Below are 18,180 nucleotides of genomic sequence, written 5' to 3' on the forward strand. Positions count from 1 at the left end.
ACCATAATCAAACTAATGAACATATTTATCACTTCACTTCACATATTTTTCTTTGTGGTAAGAACACTTAAGATCTACTCTTAGCAAAATCTATTAAGTATACAATACAATTTTGTTACCTATAGCCACCATACTGAATATTAGATCTTCAGAACTTATCCATACTGAATAACTGAAACTTTGTATCCTTTCACCAACGTTTCTCCATTTTCCTCAACCTCTCAGCCATTGGCAGCTACCATTCTATTCTCTACTTCTAGGAGTTCAACATTGTTAAATTCCATATATAAGTGAAATCACCTGGTGCTTTATTTTTGGAAGGTTATTAATAATTTACTAAATTTTTTGATAGATATTCTTGTGTGAGTTTTGGCAGTTTTGTGTCTTCTACGGAATGGTCTATTTCATTTATGTTTTCAAATTTGTGAACATAGTTTCTCATAGCATTCCTTTATTATTCTTTTAATGTCCATGGGATAAATAGTGATCACTCTTCCTTTATTTCCAATATTGGTAAATTGTATATTTTCTCTTTTTCTTATACAAACTGGCTGGAGTTCATGAATTTATGACTCTTTTCAATAGCCAGCTTTGTTACTTGTTGTTGATTTCCTCTTTTCAATTTCATTGATTTCTACTTTTCTTTCTCTAATTTCCTAATGTGTGAGCTTCAGTTACTGATTAAAGATTTCTCTTCTTATCTAAAGAGATTTCTCTTATCTCTTATCTTTTGCATTTAATGCTATAAATTTCCCTCCAATCACTGCTACTGCTGCATAGCACAGGTTTTGATAAGGTATATTTTCATTTTCTTTTATTTCAAAATATTTTAAAACTTCTCTTAAACTTTCTACTTTGATCCATGGGTTATTTTAAAAGGTGCTATTTAATTTCCAAATGTTGGGAGATTTTCCTACTGTCTTTCTCTTATTGATATTCAGCTTAATTTCATCTTGTTCTGATAGGTAATGTACTATTTATGATTTCTATTCTTTTAAATTTGTTTTTGTGGAGGCTGAGAAATATTATCCCACCTCAAGTTTAGCATTAGCACAAGTACAGCATCTTAGGCCCCTGTGAATAAGAGCTGAAAAACTGCAGAATGTCCTTGGCAGAGAATCCCATCAGAAAAACAACAGAGCCCAAGCCAGTGGCAGAAAATACCATATTAGAATGAGAACAGAGCTCAATGCCCTTGAAAGCCCCATATCAGAATGTAAACAGAACTTGAGAAATTCCTCCACCCCTTCTGAATATCCCCTAGACCAGCCCATAAAAAACCCAGCTGTAACCCACTTCGGGGTCCAAGTCCGTGCTCCACTGTGTGGGGTATACTTGGACCCAAGCTCCAGCTTGCTAATAAACCGTTGTGCCCTTGCATCGGTGTCGGCTCCTTGGTGGTTTCTCGGATTTGCAATCTTGGGCACAACAGTTTTGATATGTGTTATAACCTAGACTGCAATCTATTTTGTTGAATATACCCTTTAAGTTGAGAAGAATGTGTTCTGCTGCTCAATGGAGTGTTCTAGAAATGTGAGTTAGATCAACTTGATTCATAGTGCTGTCATAATCTATATTCTTAGTGTTTTTTCTGCCTACTTTATCAATAACTGAAAGAGAAGTGTTGAAGTTTCTAACTTTAATAGTGATTTTTTTGCTTTCCTTGAAGTTCCATCAGTTTTTATCTCCTTTATTTTCATGCTTTTTTGTTAGATGAATGCATTATTAGGCTTGTTATGTTTTCTTGGAGAATTGACCCCTTATCATAATGCAATGTCCTTTAAAAAAAAAAAAAAGATTTATTTATTTGACAAAGAAGGAGAGCACAAGCAGGGGGAGCAGCAGGCAGAGGAAGAGGGAGAAGCAAGCTCCCTGCTCCACAGAGCTGATTAGGCTCTATCTTTGGACCCTGGAATCATGACATGAGCCACCCAGACACCCCTGCAATGTCCTTTTCATGCCTGATAATATTCCTTATTCTGAAATCTACTTTGTCTAAAGTTATATAGTTACTTTTTCTTTCGATTAATTTTAGAATGGCATAATACCTCTTATTCTATCTGTATCTTTTATTTTATCCTATATGAATCTTTATATTTAAAGTGAGGTTACTGTAGACAACATATTCTTGGGTGTTATTTTTATATCCACTCTGAGAACCTCTTTTAATTGGTATGTATAGATCATTTTACATTTTTTTTAATTTTATTATTTATTCTTGAGAGACACACACAGAGAGAGGCAAAGACATCGGCAGAGGGAGAAGCAAGCTCTCTGTGAGAAGCCCGGTGTGAGACTCAATCCCAGGACCCTGGGATCATGCCCGGAGTCAAAGACAGACAGACACTCAACTGCTGAACCACCCAGGCGTCCCTGATCATTCTACATTTAAAGTAGGTATGATACAATAGGATACAATAGAATTAACATCTACCATGTTTGTAACTGTTTTCAATTCTTGGAATTTATTATTATTTTTCCCTTTTCTGCCTTCTCTAGTTTTAAATAAACATTTTTCACATGATTCTATTTTATCTTCTCTTATAATGTGTCAGTTACACTTCTTAAAAAATCTGTCCTAGAGTTTAAAAAATATATTTTTATGTAATCTAAATTCACTTTCAAATAATATGGTACCACTACACATGTAGTGAAGACAACTTAGAGTATTTACAATTCATTTCTCTCATCCCTTATGACAATGCTTCATTCATTTTATCTATCCATAGGCTATACTAGTTATTTTTTAGATCAATTAAGTGTAATAAAAATAAATATTTTAATTTTTAAGTATTCCTTCTCTATTCCTATTCATAACCTATACTGCATAGATTTATTGCTTATAATATTTATACTATATATAATATGTGTGTGGTATATGATATATAACATATTATATTGTATATAACATACTATATATATCTAATGTATATATAATATATATAACTTGGGAGTTTTTAATTGAATAACTTTTAAAAATATATTTTTAGAGTGGTATCAGGCAGCAAAATTGAACGGAAGATAGAGTTTGCCCACATATCTATCCCATGCCTTACATACCTGTAGCCTCTCCTACTATCAAAATTCTACACCAGAATAATATATTTGTTATAGTTCATGAACCTACATTGACAAAACATTATTACAAAAAGTCCATGGTTATAAGATTCACTCTTGGTGTTGTACACTCTTTGGGTTTTAACAAATGTGTGATGGCATATATCTACCATTACAGTATCACAGAGAATAATTCCACTGCCTAAAATTTGTGCCCTGCCCTATTCATCCCCCCTTCTCCACTAACCCCTTGTAACTACTGATCCTTTTATTGTGCCCATAGTTTTGCCTTTTCCAGAGTGTCATAGTTGGAGTCATATAGAAGATAGATTGTTCAAATTGATTTCTTTCACTTAGCAATTATACATTTAAGTTCCCCCATGTTTTTTTTTTAAATGTTTGATAGCTCATTTCTTTTTAGCACTAAATAATATTTCATTTTCTGCATGTACTACAGTTTAATTATCTATTCACTTACTGAAGGGCATCTTGGTTTCTTCCAAGTTTTGGCAATTATGAATAAAGCTGCTTATAAAGATTCATGTGCAGATTCTTGTGTGGACATAAGTTTTCAATTCATTTTGATAAATACCAAGGCATGTAATTGCTGGACCATAAAGTAGAAAGAGTATGTTCAGTTTTGTAAGAAACTGCCAAACTTTCTTACAAAGTAGTTTTACCATTTTGCATTCCAACCAGCAACAAATGAGAGTATTTGCGCATCTACATGCTTGTCAGCATTTAGAATTGTCATTGTTTTGGATTTTGACCATTTTAATAGGTTTGTAGTGTTACCTGGTTTTTTAAATTTGCAAATCTGTGAGGATATATGATGTATTTTCTCTCTTTTTTTCCTTGGCTTGGCTAGAGGATTATTGATCTTATTGGTCTTTTCTAAATATCAGCTTTTTCAAAACTGATTTTTTTCCACTCACTCTCTATTTAAATTTCATTTATTTCTGCTCTAATTTTTTTTTCTGCTCTAATTTTTATTATATCTTTTCTTATGCTTACTTTGGATTTAATTTGCTCTTCTTTTTCTAGTTTCCTAAGGTGGAAACTTCAATTATTGATTTTAGATTTTTTTTCTTTTCTAATGTATTCAATGCTATAAGTTTTTCTGTAATCACTGTGTTCACTACATTCCACAAAATTTGGTAAGTTTGTATTTTCATTTTAACTTAGTTCAAAGTATCTTTAAATTTATTTTGTGAATTCATATTTGAGCCGTGTGTGATTTCAAATGTGTTGTTTAATCATCAAATGTTTTGGGATTTTCCAGTTGTCTTTCTGTTATGGACTTCTAGTTTAATTTCATTGTAGTCTGAGGGCAGACGTTGTATAATTTCTGTTCTTTTGAAGTTTCTTAAGATATGTTTTATGGCCACAATGTAGTCTGTCTTGGTGAGTGTTCTATGTGAGCTTGAGAAGATTTAACATTGCTGTTGTTGGATGAAGTAGTTGATAGAGGTACATTGTACTCAGTTGACTCATGGTGCTATTAAGTTCAACTATGTCCTCTTGATTTTTCTGCTTCTTGATTTTCTGATAGAGGGGTGTTGAAGTCTCCAGCTATAATAATAGATTTATTTATTTCTCCCTGCAATTCTATCAGTTTTTGCCCCATGTATTTTAATGCTCTGTTGTTACTTGCATACATATTTATGTTTATTCCTCTTTATTATTATTTATTCATTATGTTTATTCCTCTTTATCCCTGATAACATATCTTGCTCTGAAGTCTTCTCTGCCTGAAATTAACATAGCTACTCAGGTTTTCTTTGGGTTAGTATTAGCATGGTATATCTTTCTCCATCCCTTTACTTTTAATATTTATGTATTTATTTAAAGTGTGTTTTCTATAGACAACATATAGTTGGGTCTTGTCTTTTAAACACCGTTAAAACACTCTTAAAATCTTAACACTTTTAAGGGACACTTAAAGTCTTTGTCTTTTTATTGATATATTTATACCACTGACGTTTAGAGTGATTATTGGTGTACTTGGATTACTGTATTTTTAATATTTTCTATTCATTTCCATTTTCCTTCAATTTTGTCTTCTACATTTTTTTCTGCCTTTTGTGGTTTTAATAGGGCACCTTATGATTTTATTTGCTTTCCTTTTTTTTATCGTAGAAGTTTTACTTTTTTTTTTTTACATTTTCAAGTGATTGCCCTAGAGCTTGCAAAATATATTTACAATTAACCCAAGTCCACTTTCAAATAATACTAAGCTAAGCTACTTCACAGATAGAGTAACTTGTAATAACAAAATAACCCTGATTTCAAACTATATTATAAAGTTATAGAAATTAAAAGAGTTTGGTATTGACATAAAAATAGACACATAGATCACCGGAAAAGAATAGAGATCCCAGAAGCAAACCCACATATATATGGTTAATTAATTTACAACAAAGATTTTACAATGGGGAAAGGACAGTCCCTTCATAAATGATGTTGGGAAAACTGGACAAACACATGCAAAAGAATGGAATTGGGCCATTATTTTACATTATACACAAAAATTAACTCAAAATGGATTAAAGTCTTGAATATAAGACAAAAAACAATAACATTTCTAGATAAAAATATAAGCAAGGATTCCTGGGGGGTCAGTTAGTTAAGTGTCTGCCTTTGGCTCAGGTCATGATCTCTGGGTCCTAGGATCAAGTTCCACGTGAGGCTCCCGGCTCAGTGGAAAGTCTGTTTCTCCCCCACCCTGCTTGTGCTCTGTCTCTTGCTTCCTATCTTTCTCAAATAAATAAATCAAATCTTAAAAAAAAAAAAAAAAAAACAGTGGGGGGGAAGCAAGTTATAAAACAAGATGTAAATTATGAGCCCACAGAAACTTCTCCCTTTCCTTCTTCCCCTCCACTCATATTCTCTTTCTCTCTCAAATGAATAAATAAAATATTTTTAAAAATAAAATAAGAAGACATAAGCATTAACTTTTTGACTTTGGTCTTGGTGCAACAGCAAAGACAACAAAAGTACAAATAAATGAGTGGGACTGCATCAAACTGTGCAAATAAAAGAAACCATCATCAAAATGAAAAAGCAACCTACTGAATGGGAGGAAATATTTATATATCATATATCTATAAAAAGCTAGTGCCCAAAACATAGAAAGAACTCTTATAATTCAATAGCAAAAAAAAAAAAAAAAAATCTGATTTAAAAATTAGCAGAGAATCTGAATATTTTTCTAAAGAAGATATACAGTTGGACAACAGACACATCAACAGATGTTCAATAGCAGTAATTATCAAGGGAATGCGAATCAAAATCACAAGAAAACATCACCTCACACCTATTAGAATGACTATTATCAAAAAGAGAAGAAATAAAAAGCATTGGCAAGGATGTGGAGAAAAGGGAATACTTACACATTGTTTGGGGGAATGTAAGTGGTTGTACCTCAAAGAATTAAAAATAAAATTACCATACAATCCAGCAATTCCACTTCTGGGTATTTATTCAAGAAAAAAAAATACTAATTCAAAAATACATATGCATTCCACAATTTTACAGCCTTATTTATAATAGCCAAGATATAGAAACAACCTAAGTGTCCACTGATGGATGAATGGATAAAGAAAATGTTGTTTGTATGTTTATATACAAAATTGAATATTATTCAGGCATAAAAGGAATTAAATCTTGCCATTTGCTGGAACATGGATGGACCTTGAGGGCATTGTGCTTCATTTATTCTTTCTCCAGTGTTTGTTTACATAAATCTGAGTTTTTGACTTATACTACCTTTCTTCTCTGTGCAATACTTCTTTTAAAATTTCTTGCAAGGCAGGTCTATTGGCAAAAATGATTTATCAATTTTGAGAAATCTTTATTTCACCTTCACTTTTGAAGGATAGTTCTACAGGGTACAGAATTCTAATTGGTATTTTTTCTTTTTCTCTCAACATTTTAAATATTTCATTCCTTGCTTTCATGGTTTCTGAGGAGAAGTTGGATGTAATTCTTTGTTACTCTATAAGTGAGATGTTTTTTCCCTCTGGCTCTTTCACAATTTTTTTAAGTCTGTTATCCTCCACCATTTGATTATGATCTTGCTACTTGTAGTTTTTCTTTGCTTGTCTGGTATTTATCCTGCTTGGTTTTCTGGACCTGTGACTTGGTGTGTGATAATTTGGGGGAAAATCTCAGCCATTATTGCTTTAAATATTTCTTCTCTTCTACTTCTGGTATTCCCTTTAAAAATATGTTACACTTTTTGTATTGGTTCATAGTTCTTGGATATTCTGTTGCATTTTTTTTTCTTTTTCTTTTCTGCTTTGGATATTTCTATGGACTTCTCAAGGTCAGAGATTCTCTCCTCAACCATGCCCAGTCTGCTAATAAGCCAATCAAAGGCATTCTTCATTTGCATTAGTGTTTTTGATCTCTAAGATTGTTTTTGGTTCTTTCTTAAAATTTCCATCTTTCTGCTTACATTGCCTATCTGTTCTTTCAAGCTGTCTATTTTATCCATTAGAGTCCCTAGCATAGTAATCACAGTTGTTTTAAATTTCTGGTGTGATAATTCCAATATAACTGCAATATACAAATCTAGTTCTAACATGTGTTCTCTTTTCAATTGTATTTTTTATCTTTTTTACCTTTTTACCTTGCAATTTCTTCTTGATAGACATTAGATAGTCAGGTAGGGCCACACGCACCCCAATGTTCAGAGTAGCAATGTTCATAATAGCCAAAATATGGAAAGAGTTGAGATATCCATCTATAATCGAATGGATATATAATGGAATATTACTCAGCCATCAAAAAATATGAAATCTTACCATCTGCAACAGTGTGGGTGAAACTGGAGGGTATTATGCTAAGCAAAATAAGTCAGTCAGAGAAAGACAAATGCCATATGATTTCACTCCTATGTAGAATTTAAGATACAAAACAGACGAACAGGGCAGCCCCAGGTGGCACAGCGGTTTGGCACCGCCTGCAGCCTGGGGTGTGATCCTGGAGACCTGGGATTGAGTCCCACGTCGGGGTCCCTGCTTAGAGTCTGTTTCTCCTTCTGCCTGTGTCTCTGCCTCTCTCCCTGTGTCTATGAATAAATAAATAAAATCTTTAAAAAAAAAAAACAGATGAACATAGGGGAAGAGATGGAAAAATAAAATAAGATGAAAACTGAGAGGGAGGCAAACCATAAGAAACTCTTAACTATACAAACTGAGGGTTACTAGAGGGAAGGTTCATGAGGAAATGGGGTAACTGTGGATGGGTATTAAGGAGCGCACTTGATATAATGAGCAGTGGGTGTTATATGCAACTGATGAATCACTAAATTCTACTTCTGAAACTAATAATACACTATATATTAATTATATTTAAATTAAATAAAAATAGAAACAATGTGATGTTTAAAAAAAAGGATAGAAATCACTATCCAACCTATAACAACCAGTTCTCAGAAGTACAGTCTCCTGGCTAACAGCATCAACACCTCCTGGAACCAGTTAGAAATGTAGACTCATTGAATCTTATTCCAGATCTATTGAATCAGAAACTCTAGGAAGTGGGACCTAGTTTAAGTTTTAATAACACTTCTCCAGGATTCTGATTCTTTAAAATTTGAGAACTTTCTGAGATTATAGGGATCCAGAAAAAATTAACAAGAACCTAAAAAGCAAAGATGTATTAGAGTTATGTCATACTGTTTCTTAACCTCCTTAATCCTACTTCTTTCTCTCCCTTCATATCTTCACTCTTTTGTTATTTCAATAAGTTTCTTCTTTCATTAAATGTGGCCACTGCTAAAACTTGAGTGTCACTAATTTAAGCACTCAGCTTGAATTCCACCTTAAAAGATTATGTTTAATTGGAGAGCAGATTAGTAATTAGTATTCAATCACTTTTAAAAAGTCTCAACACAACCCTGATTAAATCATCTCAAGTAGAAGTTTACAGTTGGTAGAAGGAAAAGAATTTATGCATTTTCATTTAGCTCAAGGTCCATTAAAATGTAAACTTTACTGCATACTATTAAATATAGCATCAACTGTGTATTTACTTAATGCTTTTACTGTTACATTTACTGTTAAAAAGAGAAAATAATTAGAGTTGCTCCTATGATTTTTCTCAAGGGAATGAATGAATGGAAAATTTAAAAGAAATAGAAATATAAAGGAGTCAAGGAGTCTAAATGGAAAAAATGAAGATAAAGAACATAGGAAGTAATGCATTATGAAAATAAGTCATATATAAGTTAAATAAAGAACTTGGACTCAGAACTGATTTAATCCTGTTTCTACCATTGATTCAATGAGCTTGTTCAAATCTCTTGCTATCTCTATTCTACCATTTGCCATTGAGGAAAAGGGATTTTTTTTTCTTTTGCCTATAAAGAAATCAGAGCCCAAATATTTGAATACTATATCCCAGGTCAAGGAAGAGAAATCTTAATGCCTACTTATACCTATTGCATGGGAAAGTTTAATGGTAAATACTGACAATACTTAAATATAATTTTTTTTCTTAAACTGAGAAGAGAATTGAAGGGCTTGCTTAACTTCAGTTTCCCAAATCTTACTGGACTTCGTAAACACAAATGACATGTTGGAAAATAGAACTTTAGACTTCAAGAAATACTAGACATTATGTAGACCAATTTTCCCTCTTAAAAATTCAGTACAATTTTAAGTCTTGAGAAGTTAGGTTGAAGTCAGATACTAATTCTCAATAAATACTAGGCTCAAATCCAATTCTTTAATACTATTCTGTGCGGGGGGGGGGAGGGGGGTGGATAATTGTAAGTGCTGAAAAGAAAATATAAGTATTTTCTTCTTACTTAAGATTTTGAGTATTATGGTAACAAAAGATGAAAAACAACAGCAATATCTCTGAAAAAGCATTTTGGTTTGTCTAAATTCTTCAGAAAAAATTAGTTCAAGATTGTTGTCCTCGGGATGCCTGGGTGGCTCAGCTGCTAAGCATCTGCCTTTGATCCTTGAGTCCCAGGATCAAGTCCCACATCGGGCTTCCTGCCTGGAGCCTGCTTCTCCCTCTGCCTATGTCTCTGCCTCTCTCTCTGTCTCTCTGTCTTTCATGAATAAATAAATAAAAACTTTTAAAAAATCTATTAAAAAAATATTGTTTTCCTCAACTATACTGCCCTGCATGATGCAGGCATCATCCAAGCAGAATGTTATCTCTAAAATATATGTCTCCTAAAACTTTGAATATGAAATCCAATTCAACTGAACTCAATCCTTAAGTGCTTACTATCTTCTTCCAAGAAAAACTGTATGTTTTTTGTAAATAAAAGTGGATAAGCCATAGTTTTATCCATAAGAAGCCAGTCTCATAAGAAAATAGGCATATACAAGTCAAACTATGATTGATACTATAAAGTTTGCAACTATGCATATAAATTTTATATATATACAAATGTTCATTTCTGATTCATAATTAAAGTTTAACATATTTCCAAGTCCAAAAGTACTTTGATAAAAAATGTAAGAGAATTTAGGTCTAGATTTAATAACAATGCAATTTACATATCATTAATGGCAGGGTATAATTGAATAATAAAATTCTGGATCATTCTCACTTTTGATATTTTGCTGAATGTTTCCTCAAAAGTGAACAAGTTTTGTATGATAGGTCCTAGACATTTTCAACTGGCTCATTGCCCAGTCTGCTCAAAGACTTCAGGTAGAGTAGATAATCTGGATGAAGACTGGGGTAAATATATGAAATATTTAATTTTGCATAGACTTGGGAGACATAGATGGAATCATTCTTACAAAATGAAGTAGACTTCTGGCAACCTGCTTGCTTTCTACAGAAAATGTCAAGTTTTGGCTAGTTCAACAAGTCAACCATGACCTCACAGATAAAAGTATAGATGAGAACAGCAGCTGTACCTGAATATGGTGCCATTTCCTTAATTAATTGTTTTTATATGGTCATGACTGAAATACAGTCACACATTCTCCCAGCATGACTGCTAAAGGAAATGTTTTTCATTTTTTAATTCTCTTACCTAAGATAATTCTAAATGTCTGTTTCTCTATCTACCATATGTTGGTATTGTGTCTAGCTACCGCAACAAAACTTACATGTTTGTAAGAAACTCCAGATTCCTTCTATATATGGTGGTAAAAGAAAAGACATTCCATTCTCATTGCTTTGTACATGGAAAATGCCATTTTTAGAATTTTTTCAAAGTATGCCAAGAAACTGTACTATTTGGCCTGAGAAAGCTCAATGGCATACATCTGCCAACTCCTACTACTGTTGTGAGATCATTGCTAAGCATCTTATGAAGTGTTTATACCAACAGCCTTTTTCATGATTGTGAAAGAAAATTTTCTGAGAAGTAAAATTTATTTATTTATTTATTTTAAAGATTTTATTTATTTATTCATGAGAGACACAGAGAGGCAGAGACCTAGGCAGAGGAAGAAGCAGGCTCCATGCAGGGAACCCAATGTGGGACTCAATCCTGGTATTCCCAGAACTCCAGGATCACGCCCTGAGCCAAAGGCGGATGCTCAACTGCTGAGCCACCCAAGCGTCCCAAGAAGTAAATTTTAATACAGCTGCTTTTCCATGTGATTCCAAATAAATTATATCTGTAAACATAAATTAGTGTATTCTTTTAACCAAGTACATATATTCCATTTGTTCTAGATATTACATAAGCATAGGATTCAAGCAGACCTTGAAAAATCATCACCCTACCTGTATTCAATAAAGCAGCTAGTATGACTACTGCACACATTAGTTCCATAGTTGGTGGATTAGGAATGATTCAGGGTCCTAGGATTGAAGCGATTAACCAAAGCAATAGTGAGGTATTTGGGGAATTAGGGAACTACTTTTTCTTTCTTTTTTTTTTATTTTTTTAATTTATTTATGATAGTCACACAGAGAGAGAGAGAGAGAGAGAGAGAGAGAGAGGCAGAGACACAGGCAAAGGGAGAAGCAGGCTCCATGCACTGGGAGCCCAATGTGGGATTTGATCCCGGGTCTCCAGGATCACGCCCCAGGCCAAAGGCAGGCGCTAAACCGCTGCGCCACCCAGGGATCCCCTAGGGAACTACTTTTTATGAGCCTGAATAGTTTATATAGTTTAATATCATTCCATATTTTGCCAACTGGTACATATTAGCTGAATATCAGCTGTGGTATTATCCAAACTAAGCATGAAAAGCTTTACTCTTTTCCTAACACACACCTCTAATTGATCATGGCACCATTTCCTGCTGAGTCTGAATAAGGTCTCAAATTCTATCTCAGTTCTTCAGGGCCTCACTATCAATGAAAGCAAGTTGTCTGTTCTGAGAAAAAACAAACTACTCTTCATTTGTGATCTGAAAAAATTATACAGATGAGAATTCCAAACTTTCTTTTAATTCCAACTATTCATAAAATATATATATATATATATATATATGAGTGAGAAACACACAGAGAGAGAGAGAGAGAGAGGCAGACACACCGGCAGAGGGAGAAGTAGGCTCTATGCAGGGAGCCCCATGGGGGACTCAATCCCGGGTCTCCAGGATCACACCCTGGGCTGCAGGCCGTGCTAAACCGCTGAGCCACCCCGGCTGCCCAATTTCAGCTATTCTTCATGGTTAATATTATCAAGGAAATCTTCCTCACATCTTTCTCATAATTATCTCCTCAAGGAGGAGCTTTATCCGGTTCCATGGGCTCATATTATATTCAAACACATCTTTCTCTGAAGTCTTATATTTTCTCTGAATCACTACAAGATAGCACTTGGTTGCACAATAATTTCTATTACCTTCTAACTGTTTCATATTTGTATGCCTTCCTCCCCTTAGCAAGATGAGCTATTATTTAATATACATATAACACATATACATATATAGTATATATGTATATTATTTCTATTATTTTTACCATAGATTTATCTGTATATTATATATATTGCTTATATTTGCTGTTACTTAGATATCTATTGCTATTATAATAAATTATGATTAAATTAGTGACTGAAAGCAACACAAATATATTATTCATCATTTGAAATCCAACATGGATTTCACTGGGCTACAATCAAGATGTTGGCAGGAGAGATTCCTTTTTGAAAACTCTAGCATAGGGTAAGTTTCCCTGCCTTTTCTAGCTTCTTGTTCTTATTAAAATTAAGGCAACAGATAAATCACTCTATCATAAGAAAAAAAGGTTTCATATTGATTTCATAGGCACTATGTTTGTGTGAGAATGAGAGGGCTTACTGTAAACATGTTGACTTTATATTGCTTTAGCCAATGAATATGGAAAGTAGCAGAAGAGGTGAACAATACCAGGCCAGTAAGGAAGTGGTATTGATAAATTTATGTAAAAATCTCTGATTATTTAATATGAAGCCTAGGTTTTTAATATGCTTTCAAATATTTTAAAAATAACTTCTTTAAACACACTTTGGAATTTTTACTAAATATAATAATTGTTTTCAAAAATAACATACAATAATGTATGAATACATAAGAAAGAAGTAACATACAAACAGAAGATCAGATTTTGGAGTCTCTGTGCCTCTACTTCTTTATCAGCTTGGACTTTTGGATAACACATCATAGTTCTTACATTCTCATTTTTATGATGTATATTGTGTGAGAGGAGTATCAAACTAAGTAGTATATCACCATTACTTTGAACTTAGAAACAGTCAAATTAAAACAAAACAAAACAAACCAAAACATCAGTTTGCCACAGCATAATTCTTCAGGAAGACTTAATAATAATTGTCATTTCCTTAGGTATTTGTTAACTGTAAAATATATATATAATTGGGCCACCTTAAATTCAACTGTTATCAGGGAGCCCTCACAGGGAATTTTGGAAATTCTGAACTGTTCATGTATCAAAACTTTGGTCTTCTTACTAAAACTAGGAATCATTACAGACCTGATAGATTGGACTGATTCATCCTGACTGAGAAATGTAGTATCTATGGCTCTAAGACTGTGGACATGACTGGCTAAGTTTCTACAGTATACTAGAAAGACCAGCATGATACCCTCTTACTATGATGCTCACTAAGACCTCACTAATTAATATTCTTTTTCTTTGTTCTCCTCTCCTGGGTTCCATTGATTTTAAAGTTAAAAAAAGAAAAGAAATGGAATTTTATAATTCAGCGAATGTTCATAAGAAAGTATCATAAATACAACACTGCACATACTGTTGATGATATTTTGGTGATGTTTTCCTACAACATCAGAGACCAGTCTGCTATAGCTGAGACTTTAAATTGACCATTCTGGGTATTTTAAACTAAGAGTAGACTTATGAGTACCTAATTTATTCTGGCATTTTGTTAAGGACTTAATAATACATTCATTAATTTAATCCACTCCAGAAACTGTGCCCTTTGTCCTTAGTCTATTCTGGTTCCTTGTTGCATTATACTGTATATTTCCATTTTTAAAAATACAGAGTAATGGAGATTTATTATATATTGCACTGCAAAAATAGCCAATGGATATATTTTACCCTTTCTTTATTCTCTTGAATGTATCCTCAAACTGTTTCACACTGACTAAGAATTGTGTATTTTCTTTCTGTGAAGCCAGGCAACATAGGTATTTCATGGCATGCTGGACTTGTGGTCATCCAGTACCCAGATAAAACCCACAGACATCATACTCCCTGGTGCCATGCTGCAGATATAAGGACTAAGTGTGTGAGAAAGTGTGGTTGGGAAACATTTTGACCTTGTGATTTCCATAATAAGATAGTTGAAGTGCTTCCTGGTTAAAACCCACAAATCATGAGAGTTTTCATGTTTCTCAAAGGCTTCTGGGCTTGAGGCATATGGGACAAAGGCTGAGTGTGGTGAATTTACACAGGAGTGCTGCCACCTACGAATGTTCCTTACCATTATTATTATGCCAGTGTTTAGGACTCATGGCTTTTCCTAAAGTCATTTGTTTATGATTCCAGCACGTTATGCTCTTCACAAATGCCGTTGCTCCTGAGCATAAATATTGCCATATTTCCTCATCAAAAGCCAGCTTGCCTTTCTTGCTCTTCTCTCTGTCTCTCTCTGTCTCTCTCTGTCTCTCTCTCTCTCTCAGTTCTCCTATTTTTGCAATAATAACAACTACATTAATTAAGTAACACCCTTGTGCCAGGCTTCAATTTAATCACTTTATGTGCATGATGATATTAGAGCAGCATTATTACCTTATTATTTAGGTTACACTGTCAACCTTATGTTTTAGATGACAAAACTGAAGCTCAAAGAGGTAACTCACTTGCTCCAGATCTCACAGCTAGTAACAGCCAGATCAAGGACTCTGTGTTATAAGGAATAATTATGCTACTTAAAGTGGACTGTTTTTGATGATCAGTCTGGTGTGGACATGGAATAACACCATGGAGAGGCATATGAAAATGAAAGAGATTTGTTATACTTGGGGTCCTAGAAGAGAAAGTTACCTGCATGCCATGCAGAAGGCCACACAGGAGGAGTGCCATGGGAGTGGGCTCAGTGAAGCCAGTGAGAAAATGAGAGAGAATGAGGATCTGTGGACAAAAACTCTTATTGGGGTTCGGAGTGGAATATACTAGCAAAGAGTTGAGGGGACTTCATTGATGCATTTGAATGTCACTATATCGCAGTCAGGGGTGTGTAAGACCCCCCTCTTGTGGCAGAGACCAACCTTACCACACTGGTGCACCTGGTCACCTAGGTGGGGTTTTCACAGCCTGTTTGTGAAGATGCTGAGGCATTAGGAAAATATGAAGTTTTAAACATTTGCATGCAACATAAACTCTAATCCAAGTATGTCCAATTTCCAAGTGTCTCAACACTACTAAATTTTCCTGCCCTTTATTAAATTTCATTGGTCACAGATCTTTACAGCTATTTAAAATACATTAATATCTTCATTTCTATGCTTTCTTTTCAGCTACTTCAGGTTAGATGATTCTAAAATCTTCTAGTTATATCTTTATATATTGGTTGTTGTCTTTCAATATGACATTTGCACAAATTAGTCATTGTTACTAAACCTTCCCCAAAAGACAAAAAATATCAGATTGAACATGACATTTTAGTTAGCTTAAAATAGTTTTTAATCAAGAGAGAAAGTACAGGGGTGCCTGGGTGGCTCCATTGGTTAAGCGTATGCCTTCGACTCTGATCATGATCCCAGGGTCCTGAGATGGAGCCCAGGATCAAGCCCAGAATCAAGCCCAGGATGGAGCCCAGGATAAAGACCCTCAGCAGGGAGTCTGTTTCTCCCTCTGCCCCCTCCTCCTACCCATGTTGCTCTCTCTTTCTCTCTCTCTGAAATAAACAAATAGATAGATAGATAGATAGATAGATAGATAGATAGATAATAATAAATAATCTTTTTGAAAAATAGAGAAAGGCAGAAAAGTTTCTCTTTATTCATGGGAGAAATTAAACATGTTTTCAAATGTAAGTGACAGGTATTATTAAAATAGCTCCCCCAGTTTTATATCCAGTTTAGAATATATAAATATGGACTTTAAAAGATATTTTAATCATTTAGTATAACTACTTTTTAAAATGTACTGCTTTGTGTATTAATGCACTAAGTGGAGAGCCCATTTTCAGTCATCTATAACTTACTATCATTCCCAATGTCCCCGAAATTAGATTCACTTTTGTTTCTGATTGAATTAAAATACAGAATATTAAATTTCGGGAAAATCTCAAGGTCATGAAGTAAAGCCCCTTATTTTGGAGAGGAGAAAGATAACTCCCAAATGCATAAAGATAAGATGTTTACATATACAATGGCCACCCAGAATAATTTCTGGGGTTCCTTATAGCTAAATTATGTGTCCATGTGACTACAATCTGTGGAAGGATGAAAGCAGAAGTATATTATGGTAGCTTCCAGAAACCTTCCTAAAGAGACATCTGGAATGTCTCCTTTGTCCCCTTTATTTTTTCCTATTTTGCTGCAGGAGCTCAGAGGTCACCCACGTAAGCCAACAAAATGAAGGTTGTAGCTCAGAAAGAGAGGAGAGAAGGAAATAAACTTTACTTTGCTTAAACTGCTGTTATTTTTCTAGAACTCACAAGTAAACCAAATTCCAACTAGTACACAACTACATTGTCAAAAGATAATTATAATTCCCTTTTTTGTACTCTACCATAATCTACATCTATACAGAAAAGAACCTGGAAATAAAAGAGATAAATTCTCCTCAAATACAAGCCAGTAAAATCTATGCCTTGTGAATATTTAGTGAATGGAACTGAAAGTAAATAAGAGTATCTACAGCTTCACAACTGAAGAATTTTTTATTTTTAACAGCTTCATTGAGATATAGTTTATGTTACACCAATTGCAGATATTTAAAGTGTACAGTTTAATAGGACTTGACATATACCCCAGAGTCAGGTATATACTTACTTATAGGGTGAGGTGAGTGGGGCACGCATCTCAGATGTATTATTTAAGGGAGCATCAAAACACACATTTATCAACATAAGTAATATTAAAAGAAAAACAAGATGACAAGCTATGATTTATGAGTTATCTATCTACTTCTATAAATAAAGTTGTATTGAAACAAGAATTTGGAGTAGGGTGAGTTGAGTGAGATAGGGTCTTGCAAGTGCAGTTGGATCTTGTCTTCATATAAAATTTTGATGAATTTATTGAAATCCAGTTATTGAATTTATTAAAATATTAATATATCTTGATTACTGAGTGTCTTCTTTCACATCTTGCCAAGTATTGAGTACAATCTAAGTAGAATTTATATTGCCTTAATAGAATGCTTATACTGGGAATCAGACTGGCCAGCTGTTTCTGACTGGCCTTGGAGGAAGGTCACACTGCACAATATTGTGACAACATTTTTTTCAGGGCTAGTATGCTCTTTAATCACTAAAAGAAATTGTTTTGTAGCATGATGTGTTGGAATATGTTTCATTCTTAAGTTGATGTTTATTCATAGGACTTAGGCAGAAAATTTACTGGAATTTGTACAAAACCACACATAGCCAAATAATTAAAATTGCATTTTGGAGTTTTATAAAGCGCTAATTTTAAAATATGTTTGTGTAACAAGCATAAAAATCAAGCTAAGTTAAGCAAATACAATGTAATCAGGAAATATCTG

The 18,180-nt window shown here is 33.7% G+C and overlaps 1 protein-coding gene across 7 annotated transcripts in view; it reads left to right on the forward strand.

The window, feature by feature from the left end:
* The first annotated feature begins 1,282 nt into the window (after window positions 1-1,282).
* The window catches only part of LOC112671692 (peptidyl-prolyl cis-trans isomerase NIMA-interacting 4-like), a 151,225-nt gene continuing 134,327 nt past the window's right edge, over window positions 1,283-18,180 (forward strand). For 2 of the 7 annotated variants that reach the window (XM_035709732.2, XM_049105106.1), the window contains exons 1-2: window positions 1,283-1,533; window positions 2,224-2,397. The gene's annotated coding sequence lies outside the window, so the exon portion shown is untranslated. The remainder of the gene's footprint in view (window positions 1,534-2,223; window positions 2,398-18,180) is intronic. The other 5 variants (XM_035709734.2, XM_049105110.1, XM_049105104.1 and 2 more) reach the window with 4 other exon arrangements.

Source organism: Canis lupus, chromosome 32 (assembly GCF_003254725.2).
Source record: "Canis lupus dingo isolate Sandy chromosome 32, ASM325472v2, whole genome shotgun sequence".
Lineage (NCBI taxonomy): Eukaryota > Metazoa > Chordata > Mammalia > Carnivora > Canidae > Canis > Canis lupus.